At 37.1% G+C, this 11,668-nt stretch overlaps 1 non-coding gene across 1 annotated transcript; it reads left to right on the plus strand.

Moving 5' to 3' along the window:
- The first annotated feature begins 1,675 nt into the window (after positions 1-1,675).
- Positions 1,676-1,875, plus strand: LOC142430048 (small nucleolar RNA SNORA74). The gene has a single exon (XR_012780532.1). It is a non-coding gene; the product is annotated as a small nucleolar RNA SNORA74 (small nucleolar RNA).
- Positions 1,876-11,668: the final 9,793 nt, after the last annotated feature.

Genomic DNA, 11,668 nt, shown 5'->3' on the forward strand with positions numbered 1-11,668 from the left:
GTGCTTTCCAGACCCTCAGAGCCCAGTCATCCCGCTTCAGATTTGGGGCCTCCCATCCTGCAAACTCAACCGAGCCCGAAAAGGGCACCTACACAGGAAGGCCTCGGGCCCCTTTCACCTCCGGGACTCCTGGCAATGCCAAGCGTCTGGATGTATTTTTTTATGAGTGTTTGTGCCTTATATTTTTCAGTGTTTCTAGCAAAATCCTTCGTTTATTGAGAAAATAGCAAATTGTAATTAATTTAGTGTGTTGATCCCACCTAGAAAATATATATGGAAAGACACATTTGGATGCACTTGAAGTATCATTGCAACTATGCCCTCCTTTGGGTGCTCTTGATAAGAGAATGCCAATTTAGCTAAGGTCATGATTCCTATGTTGCTTTCTTGGTGTGGGAGGATTTAGTGACTTTTTAAAAATTTGATATTTCTATAGGTTTATTGTATAGGCCTATAAAAGGCCTCATTGAGATTTTAGAAATTAGTTATATGTTCCTCAACCAAAACTTTATAAACTATACTTAAACCACTTTATTCTAAGATAATTATATTTTTCATAATGTCCCTAACTTGAAAATTTTAATACAACAGATTTAATTAAATCCAATCTAGCCCTTAATATATTTTCAATTTGGGAATAATTTTGATTAGAGACAAATAAATCTGCACAGTAAAAACAACAGACTAAAAGAAATAAAATTGAAATAATTTCCTGCTTCTGAAGGCCAAAGGGCTGGGAGTGGGGGTGGAGATCAGGCCTGTCAGTAACAATGTGTAGTTGAATTGCTTCAAGAAGATACTAGAATATATAAAATTGTTTAGTGCATGTAACTACACATATTATTCTCTTAATTAAACGTGCTAGGCAAAGAAGGAAAACTGAGGTCAAAGTCAAATTATCCAGGGGGCTAAGAAAAGGAGTGGAACAATGTGACGTCTGCCTGGAGCAACAGACAGGCATTTCATTTAAGGTGCTGCACTTAGCTGCTAGGCTCTGATGATAGACTTGGCCAAGGATCACTATTAAATTCTGAATTCCCTATTTTAATAATTAAATCAATCAACAACACCTTTAGCAGCTAGGAAGGGCCCCTCCCCTGGCATCTTTCGCCTTTGATGTGTGCCAGGTGAATCAGAGTATGTTGACCCGATGCTGGGATTTTGAATTCTTGAGCCTGCCTACGCTGGCTACTAAATGTATACGAAGCTAATTATTTACTGTGTTTTTATACACCCCTGCACACACAAAAGTAATATATATTTAATATATATGTTCAGCTGCCAACTAAATTATTAACTATTCAAATTCACCTAGAAATTCCATGGGAGAAAAATCTGGCAATCAAACTCCATAAAATCACAAGCTATAAAATCCTCTGAGGCAGTCTGAGACCTTCTAACATGGGTCTCTATGGGTTGAAATCTAATAAACAGAACTTAACAACAAAAGCATGCATGCACAAATGTGTATGTACATAGACATCTTCACTCATGTAAAAGTGTTCACTACAACTTACCAGCTAAATACAAGTAAGGAGTGTTGATCTTTCTTATTGTGTAATATGACACTGGACACAAATTTAATAAAATTTCAGCCCCTGATGATAGATTAGGGGAAGAATGATAGATGATTCTAACACAAGCATCGTACCAGCATATATAAATATGTATGCCCCCCAACGGTTGTCAGCTGTCCAGGCTAACACAATGCCTGGGACAGTGTTACCCTGTTGGAAGAGCAAGTGCTGCCCAGTGAGGTCTGGCTCCACGCACTGTTTTAGTGTTGTGGTCGCATAACCTCTGGGCAGCATTTTGCACCTTTGAGAGTGGAGTGACACCTTCTGTGGAGTTGGTCCTAGTCTGGATGCAAACATTAATATATATATATATATTATATATATGCATTTATATATATATAGATATATTTATATATATGCATTCCCCTCCAATCCACAGCCTACCATCCAATTATCGAGTCATTTATGACTCCTTGCAACCCCATTGAGAACTTCTGCAATGTTAAATGGTGATTTTGAAAAACTGATCTACAGGGTAACAAGCCAGTGTCTACCCTCGTATATGTCTAATTTCATTATAATTAGGATGTTTTATCTTATGTAATATGAGTTTGTTTTAAAATTTTATTCACTTAAAGATATAGAAGCTGAGATAGTTAGTTTATTGTGCCAGCCTGGCTGATAAACACATGTGGGATTAATTGAAGGGCAGAGAGATGAATGGCTCTGCGAGCCTTGACTTTCTTGTCTCTCGCTCTTTGATCATCAGACCAGAATGCAGCTGCCTTGCTTGTTCTGTGCCTCAGTTTGCAAGCTACACTACTTGTGGGATGCCTAGCCTGTGTCGCTGAAATTTGAGGTACCTTTAAGATCACACAACTGGAATTTGCATCTCTTGAGCTGGGAACTGACTGTAGGTGACCTGGCTGAAAGTTGGTGACCTGCCTTGCTGCTTGCTGCCTGTGCTGGGATAGCCTAGCTCTCTCTACAGAGGACTACCTGGTGGCCCTCAAGACTTGAAGGACTGCCAGTGTCTCACAACTTTCTCATGGGAGTGAGTTTCACTGAGCCATTTGTACTGCTTTATAATTTAGCTGTTAATTTCTTGTATTATCTTTTAATCTGTATATAATTTAACAGTTCATTTCTTGTGTTATATATTTATCTATCTTTATAAATATATATATATATAATTATTAGCGATCTTGTTTTGTCTCTCTAGAGAACCCTAACACAGAAGCCAAGCAAACATACTTAACGTATATACTCAAATATAAGCTGACCCGAGTATAAGCTGAGGTACCTAATTATTACCTGGGAAACCAGAAAAACTGATTGACTCAAGTATAAGCCTAGGGTGGAAAATGCAGAAGCTATTGGTGAGTTTCAATAATCAAAACAAATGAAAATAAAATTACTAAAAATTGAGACATCAGTGGGGTAATGTATTTAAATATTTATTTTAAATAAAAACATAAATAAAAGGACAAGTCATTTAACATTAGTAAACCAGCAAAGTAAGTGGAAAATAGATTCAACAAAAACAATAAGGTATCAACAATGATACCTTAAGAGTACTATTCCCTGAGCTCAATCAGCAACCAAGCTAAAATGTAAGGAGTTAAAATCCTTCAAGACTGGATTCCTCATCATCATCCATATCCCAATGCAGAGCTTCAGCTGGTGTGAGGTCATCATAGATGCTGTCCTCACTGAGATCGCCATCATCCCCATCACTGCTGTCATTTTCATACAAAAAGCAGTCTTCACTGCCATACATAGCATTACTAATACTATATTTCTGGAAGGCGCGTCACACCATGTCTTCTGGAATGGCTTCCCATGCATCGCGAACCCACTTTGCTATTAACTCTACGTCAGGCTTCATGAAATTTCCTCCTTTTGTTAGTCAGGCTTGACCAGATGACATCCATTTATGCCACATCCTTCGCACATGGTCTTTAAAAGGCTTATTCAAAGATACATCCAGAGGCTGCAGTACAGATGTAAGCTCACCTGGAATAATGGCTATAGTAACTTTACTAGATTTTGCCAGTTTTTTTTTTTTTATGTCATCCCATAGGTGGGCTCTGAACATATCCCAAATACATAATGATGGCTTTTTCTTTAAGGCTGCTCCTGGTCGTTGGTTCCAAATTTCTTCCAGCCATTTTTTTGGATCCATCCTCATCCATTCAGCCTTTAACATGTGCATGCAGTTATTCTTGGTGGGAAATTGATCTTTTTAGGCAAGGTCTTTCTTTTAAAAATAATGACAGGACATAGCTTAGGTCCATTCGCCAAACATGATAGAACAACTGTAAAGTGTACATTTTCATTTCCTGTGGTTTTGAGAAAAATGTTTTCTTTTTCTCCTAAACTTGCCACAGTTCTGTTACTTGGAAGATCAAAAACCAGGGCAGTTTCATCCATATTCCCAATATCTGCCAGGTCATAATTATAAATCCTTTCTTTAATAATAAATGACTGGAATGACATACAGTAATTTTTTTCTCCATGGTCTTGTGGCAATTTCTGGGAAATCTTTGTTCTTTGTCTCAAACATAGGCCAAACCTATTCATGAAGCGGGTACACTATCCTGCTGATGCAAATTTTTCAATGCCTGGTGCTTTATATTTGTCATGTATGCGGATTCCCATGTGTTTTGTAGTAACCATTTTGACGACACTCCATAACCCATTTATGCAATTCACTCTCTAGAGTTCCATAAAAGGACGTTAAACCATGACGAGCTTTTTTAACTTTTGGAATCTGTTCCAAGTCAGCCTTCATTCTCCGCCACTCCCTCACTTGCTTTTCGTCAACACAGAATTCCCTACTTGCAATACTGTTATTGCTCTCATCTGCTCCTGACACAACCTTCATTTTGAAACCAGCCTCATATGACCGCTATTTTTGTTTTAGTTCAAGAGTACCCATATCTAATAGGATAAAAAAACAAGACTTTGAAAAAGAACCTTCATGGTAATGGCCCCCCCCACCCACCCTAGATGTGTTAGCCAGGAGGAGCCCAAGCGGGCGGGTGATGCAGGATGTGAATTAACATAGAGACCAGAGGGGAGAGTTGGAGTGCAGCCACAGACACATCCTTATCAGCACATCCTTATCAGTTTAGCTGCCAGCGTAAGTGAATCACTATGAATGCTTCTGCAAATTGGAGCCATCTAAGTCATAGGATGACTCTGATTGGTTAGATGTGAGTAAACAAACATTCAAAGCCCTGTAGTGTCAGTGTGTCAGCGGGCTTTGAATGAATATCGGAGAAATGGCAATCACCTGTTATCTCAGTGGCGGGGGGGGGGGTTGGGGGGTCAGCAAGATGTTACACCTCGCTGGGGTACCACTGACCCGTGTATAAGCTGAACCCCAGTTTTTCAGCACAAACTTGGCTTATACACGAGTATATATGGTGATTTTGACCCTTCATAAAGATCGGTGAATATTTTTCCTTCAGAAGTCAATTCTTTCTTAATTTAGTTTTAATCAATTGAGTTTTTCCTTTTTTTGTTAACTCTTTTGTAAGTATAGAATATAAAAGAAAATGGCTTATAAATAAGGGTAAGTAGAAGAATGAACTTTGTAAACAACCTATATAAAAACACAAACCATCATAAGGAAATTACTGGTTGTTTTACTATAAAGCGTGCTCTTGGTTATTAAGCAAAGGGAAAACTTCTACAGACATTATCCATTTTTGTGGTCTTTGCTTTTGATTCTTTGTGTTTTTTCATTTAGTAGCAAAGAAATGTTTCCATTTTGAGAATCATTCTATAAAGTATATTTTTGCTTAGAGCTTAGTATCTAATAACACCCCCCTCATTTTTTCATAATAGGATTTGTTAGTCACATAAAGTCTAAACACACAGCAGCATTGAGGGTGTGTCATTAAGAAATGACATGGAGGTGGCATCTGGCTTCTTTTGACTACACACGATGAAGAAAAATCAAACTCAAAACTAGTCTAAAGTTGATTCCTAACTATTAGAAGTTAGACATTCCTCTAGTGTCCAATATTCTTTATAAATTCTAACACTGGTCATCTCCTCTCTGGGTGCTCTCTTTCCGCTGGGTTTAAAATTTAGTGCAATGGCCACATAGAATTAACAGACCACACTTGCGGTTTTATTTTTGAAATTAATGGATTATGATTCAGTAGTAGAAATGCTCAAAATACTTTCCTTTCAGTCAAAACAGCCTCTCTTCAACCATCCCCACAGGCATGCCTCCCTCTCTCATCATAAGTGACTCAGCCATACTGTCCCTTTACCACCACCCTGCTTGGGCAAGTGTCCCTAAACCTCTTTAGTATTATTCAAAAATGCTCCATGGACACCCCACTCTGCCATCAACTTCTTCCTGAAGGCTCTTGCTTCATGGGTTAGCAAACCTAGCTTCCCTAAGTACCTGAAAGCACCCCACTTCATAAGCGAACCTTCTGTCCAAAGGCACTTACTTTTTTCATGGGTTGATAAGAGTATCTCTCAGGTCTATTGCTTGATCTTGGTTCATTTGCCGCTCCTTCTTCACAACTTTACTATACCATCTCTTCTCTCGTCTCACAATTTAACACCATTAGAATTGAAGTGGTTCAGCAGAAGGATCTCAGGTTCCAGAGAACACACTCTCCTCAGTGCTCTCCTCTCTTGATTGTAGTGAGGTCCACTTGCCTACTGTGTAGGGGGTTTATTTTAAACCCAGAAGTATGACATTCTGGCTCCCCTATAAGGGCAACATCCTTTAACAATCACAAGTAACCCTATTAAAATTATTTCCAACTGAATCATATCATCCACCAGTATATCTCCTCGCCTTTTCTTACACAGACCCTACAGAAAACAAAGAAATGTATCTAATCTGCATGTCCTCATCTAGTTATTTCGTGGGAGGTACAAAGATTATGGCTAGATGAGTCATCTTAAGTAAGCAGATAACTGAGCTAAATTTTTGTTTATACTCAGTGAACAAAATTAGAAAAGCCAAATAAAATCATACTAGAAAGAAGGAGTCCGGGTGACACAGTGGCCATGCATTGGGCTATGACCTGCATAGACAGGACTTTCTAAATTCATAATGAGTGGCAGTCTCAGAAATTCACAGGGGCTGTTCTCCTCTGTCTTATAGGGCTGCTGCAAGTATGCATTGACTCAGTGGCACTGAGTTTTGTTTACTTTTTTGTAGGGTAGTCAGAGGAAAGTTAAAAAAAATAAAGAAAATCAGAAAACGAGGGGAAATAGACCCAAACAGTCACAAAAACTGAAGCATTTGAGGGTATAGCAGTGGGTTTGTCTCTGAAAGCCATTATGGAAATCAGATAAAATGAAAATAATTTTCGTTTTACAAAACTGACATTTTGGATAAGAAAACCTTTCAGATATTAGCTTTTTAAGTATTAATAAAAGAAGAGGTTTCTAAATCGAATGAAAGAAATAGAGCTTCATGTCCTTGGACATGTCCTTGGATGTCTTCTGAGTGAGCCTTTGTTTGGAAGCCTTGTTTTCAAACTCAGGATTTTGATAGAAGAGCAATGAGGGGAACTCAAATATCAATTATCAAGAAATAAAAGATGATAGGTCAAATACTTAACATTATTAGCACTTTAAATCCAAACTAGGTAAAGTGGCTGCCAATTACTCTTGTCAGGTAGTTAGAAATCACAAGTAGCCCCACCAAATCCAAGTATGCTTGTTTCAGGGAGGCTTGAAATCTCTCTAAAAATTTACAAAATGATATTATCCCCTTTTTTTCTGTTAAAAACTGTGACTCTGAGAATTTAAATTGCATATTGGTTAATGATAGTGATGTTATACAGACTTATATCTGTCTAAAGCAAACTTTTCACTACATCAGACCATTTAACGAAAAACAAAAACATGCAATTCCCTGACATAAGTTGATTCTGATTCACAGTCATACTATTTTGGGTTTCTGAGACTGTACATCTTTACGGGAGCAGGTAGCCTCATATGGAAATCCAACCCAGAGAGCGAGGCCAGAACAGCTTTTAAGTGTGTTGGACACTCACAGTTCCACAGAACCACATGCTCAGAATGAAACTACACTTGGTTCAGTGCTAAGCGCGTGCTATCTGGAAGGAACCCAATTGACAGTGGCTGATGGACCCAACGCCAGCGACTTGAAGCCTGCCCCTGGTCCCTGAGTGACAGATGTGCTTTCCATGCACGTAAAGAACTACAGTCTCAGAAACTCACAAGGGCAGTTCTTGCTTCTATAGGATCACTAGCTTTTGGAAATGATTTGATAACAGTGAGTTTGGGTTTATTATCATCTTGAAATTTTTAATAATTTTACTTTTAACTTGGATTTGTAAAGGGGAAATCTATAGGGCAGTGGGATATGCATGAAAAGAGAAGGACAATATGCATGTCCACTGCTGTCTCTTGCCTACACATGTACTGATTTTAGGAATGCCAATAAACATAGTACATGAAACTGCAGTGAGACTCAAAATTTGCAGTGCTTCGTGTATGACTTAATAAACAGGTAACCTAACAAATCCAAGCTGTCACTCTTTTGATTTGAAATAAAACCTGTGTGTAATGAGAAAGAAGGCCATAACTCTTACTCTACTAAGTAAGAATGGCCAAGATATAACTGAAAACATTTTTAGTGTTGATTCAGTCTGAATTATTTTCTCTTCTTACTTTCTTTCTTTAAACAATTTACTGACATGTAATTCACATCATATACTTCAAGCGTTCAATCCTATTGACTTGTATAATTATTACCATTATTTGTTGAGTTTTATATGGCCCTATCTGCCGGAATACAAATGCCTCTCTGGGGGTCCTAGACTGTAATCGCTTTTTTTTCTTACCTTTTGATTGTCCTCTAATCCCCATATCATAAAGTTCAATAGTTCAGTCATTCAATTATATCAAGAAGAATTGTACAATGATTATCACAATCCATTTTAGAACATTGCCCCCCCTGCACCAGGATTAAATTGCCTTTGAAATGAGTTGTGTTAATCACAATTAGTTTTAGTACTCCCTCCCCACTTCCGCTTTCTTTGTTTACTCCTGAAATCCCCTTACTTCCTCTGTCCCTGAACCCCACTCCTATATCCTCTGTAAGCCCTTTCATCAGTTGCAATTAAAATGAAGACGTGGAAGGATTGAAAAGTCCTCCCTAAACTGAATGAACATAGTGTGTTGGTGGAATGTGTCTGAATAAAGGGGTGCTATCAAACAGTTGTTCTACTTTTGTGTATTCATTCCATTTATCTGTGAAACTAATATGCATGAATAATCCAGGACATATAAATTGCATAATTTTGATGATTCCATATGCTCTTGAGTTTTCATTTGAAACTTACAATGCACAATATAAAAATAAGCAGTAAAATGAATGTGAAAAACTAAAACTTTTATTTAGGTTTTACTTATGACAACATTAAATGGAAAATATAGATACCCTAACATATCAAAAGAGAGATTGTGAGAGTACGGAAATACACTTTGATGTTAGTATCTTTAATGGTACTTTTTTTGTTCTGCTTATTAGACAGTAGCTTTGCTTTTTCATTTTGTAGTGGGCACAGTAAACCATCTGGTCCTGAGTAAATTGTGGTGTAATAAAATTGAGACATGTGAAATTAGTTTTCTCAGTAGTTGCCAACATTTCAGATAAACAGAATCTCCTATAACTATGTACATCTCTATATGGAGATGCTTAGTTCCAATCCCAATTCTATGACTAATTCAGTTTCAGTTGTCCACCACTGGATACAGCATTTTTTAGAACTTTCATGGGTTATTCTAGTCTTCAGTGAGAATTAAACATCACTGGTCTAGAGGCTCTTCATGTTCACTAAACCCTAATTATACACGGACACAGAAGTTATGTATCTCAATAGCCCCTTTCTTTCTTTTCTTTTTAAAATACTTTTATTGGGGGTTCTTACATCTCTTATCACAATCCATACATTCATCCAATGTATACAGTACATTTGCTCATATTACGGCATCATCATTTTCAAAGCATTCTCTTCCCACTTGAGCCCCTGATATCAACTCCCTATTTCTTCCCCCTATGTCCACCCTTCCTCACCAACCCTTGATAAGTTATGGATTGTTATTTTCATATCTGATATCATCCTCCATCACCACCTCACCCACTTTTCTGTTATCCGTTCCCCTGGGAGGGGGTTCTAGTTTGATCCTTATGATTGATTCCCCCTTTCTCCCCACAATTGCCCATAATCTTCCTGGTATCTCTACTCTCCTTGTTGGCCCTGAGGGGTTTATCTATCCTGGATTCCATGTGTTTCCGGCTCTTATCTGTAGCAGTGTGCATGTTCTGGTTTAATCTGATTTGTAAGATAGACAAGCAGTCATCTATCTCAGAAGCAACAAAGCCCACATGGTAGAAGCACACCAGCCTGTGTGATCATGAGGTGTCAAAGGGATCAGATATCTAAGTCCCAGAAAAAAAATCATACACAAGGTGAATAGGCATGGAGTGGAGACCCAATGCCCATCTGTAAACAATTGGACATCCCCTCACAGAGGGGTCACAAGGAAGAGATGAGCTAGTCATGTGCAGTATAGCACTGATGAAACACATAACTTTTCTCTAGCTTTTTGGTGCTTCCTTCCCCCACTATCATGACCTCAATAGTCCCTTTCTTTAGATATATTCTTCAAATGAAACAGGCTCATTGCAGGCCAGAGGGACTGTTGAGGGTTTTGATGTCTTTTTTATTTTCAATTAGCTTATTACCATCAGGCATTGGATTATTTCTTGTTGTTTCTTTAATCAAAACAAAATCTGGAGAAATTTCAAATGTTTAGTCTCAGGCAGAGCAGTTAATCTGTGCTTATGAAAATGATACTTTAAATTATTAAGTTATATTATTAATTAGTTCATTTTGTGATGACTCTACTAGATAGTGAAAGAAAAGACTGGCCCTGCATGATTTATTATTTTTAATATTATTAATTAATGGGAAGAAGATCTGACCCAAGCTTCTCTTGAAAAAATTCTGAAGTAGTTTTAAGAGCTATTTAGAGAAACAGCTAGAACAAGAAGAGATGCAAATATGGATAACTATAGTCTTGTTATATATACAATTACAATTTAAAATTTTAATTATGTATTTGAAAAAGCATACAAATATATAATTTTGCTAAGTCATTTTGTTTGAGATCAGACAATTTATTGTGAAAACCTTTGAAGACATTCAAGAGAAATTTATGAGCAAATGGGGAAAAAAGTAGGCCATTTAGAAAAACACAGGGAATGAGTGGAGTTTAAAATATCTTGAATACTTTCATGATATTAACTTCCTAGAATATACATTGAACCCTGTGGATAGCATTAATTTTATTAATAATATTCTTAAATCCGTTTAAAAAAGAAAATTGGCTTCCTTAACGATACCTTAAAGTACTTTTAAGAACTTTGTTTTACTTAAAGCCATTTACAACTCAAAAAATAAACATGGATATGAAGAAGACTCTAAATGGGCAAACAGGAATGGAAAATGCATGTGTTTTCCTCTGAAGAGTGGTTCAGAATCTAAATATACAAATATATAGGGCACATCTCCAAAATGTTCTTCCATCGATTATTAAAATTCTTTTTTTATCTCCCTAGATATTAATTTACACTGAAGGAAAAATGGCTAACACCATTGTGCCATATAACTCAGGTTTGCTTCAAATAAGAAAATGTGCTGCTTTATATCCTTTTTAGCTTCATTTCCACCAGAGACCTACAGACTCTTCTTATTTGGTGAATTTGTGGATAAATCCAATAGATCCAAAATATCTTAAATTAAAAATTCCACAACTGAATTATTTTCTACTTTATATTTTTTATTGAAACCACGATTTTCCAATAATGGATGATATTTTGAATGGAATGAAATGAAATAAATTATTTTGAGGTAATACGGATTTCGATACAGTAAGTTCACAATTGGGAAAAGTCAGTTAAAAAATTCCCAACTAGATGGCAGCATGCTACAAATATGGGATAGTATTTTCCCACTAAACACAACACCCATCCCAACAACTGCCATTGACTCAATTCCGATTTACAGTGGCCTACAAGGCAGACTATAACTACTGCTAGTATTTCTGAGAGTGAAATCTTTATAGCTGCA

The sequence above is a fragment of the Tenrec ecaudatus genome, chromosome 16 (genome assembly GCF_050624435.1).
Source record: "Tenrec ecaudatus isolate mTenEca1 chromosome 16, mTenEca1.hap1, whole genome shotgun sequence".
NCBI classification, from domain to species: Eukaryota; Metazoa; Chordata; class Mammalia; order Afrosoricida; family Tenrecidae; genus Tenrec; species Tenrec ecaudatus.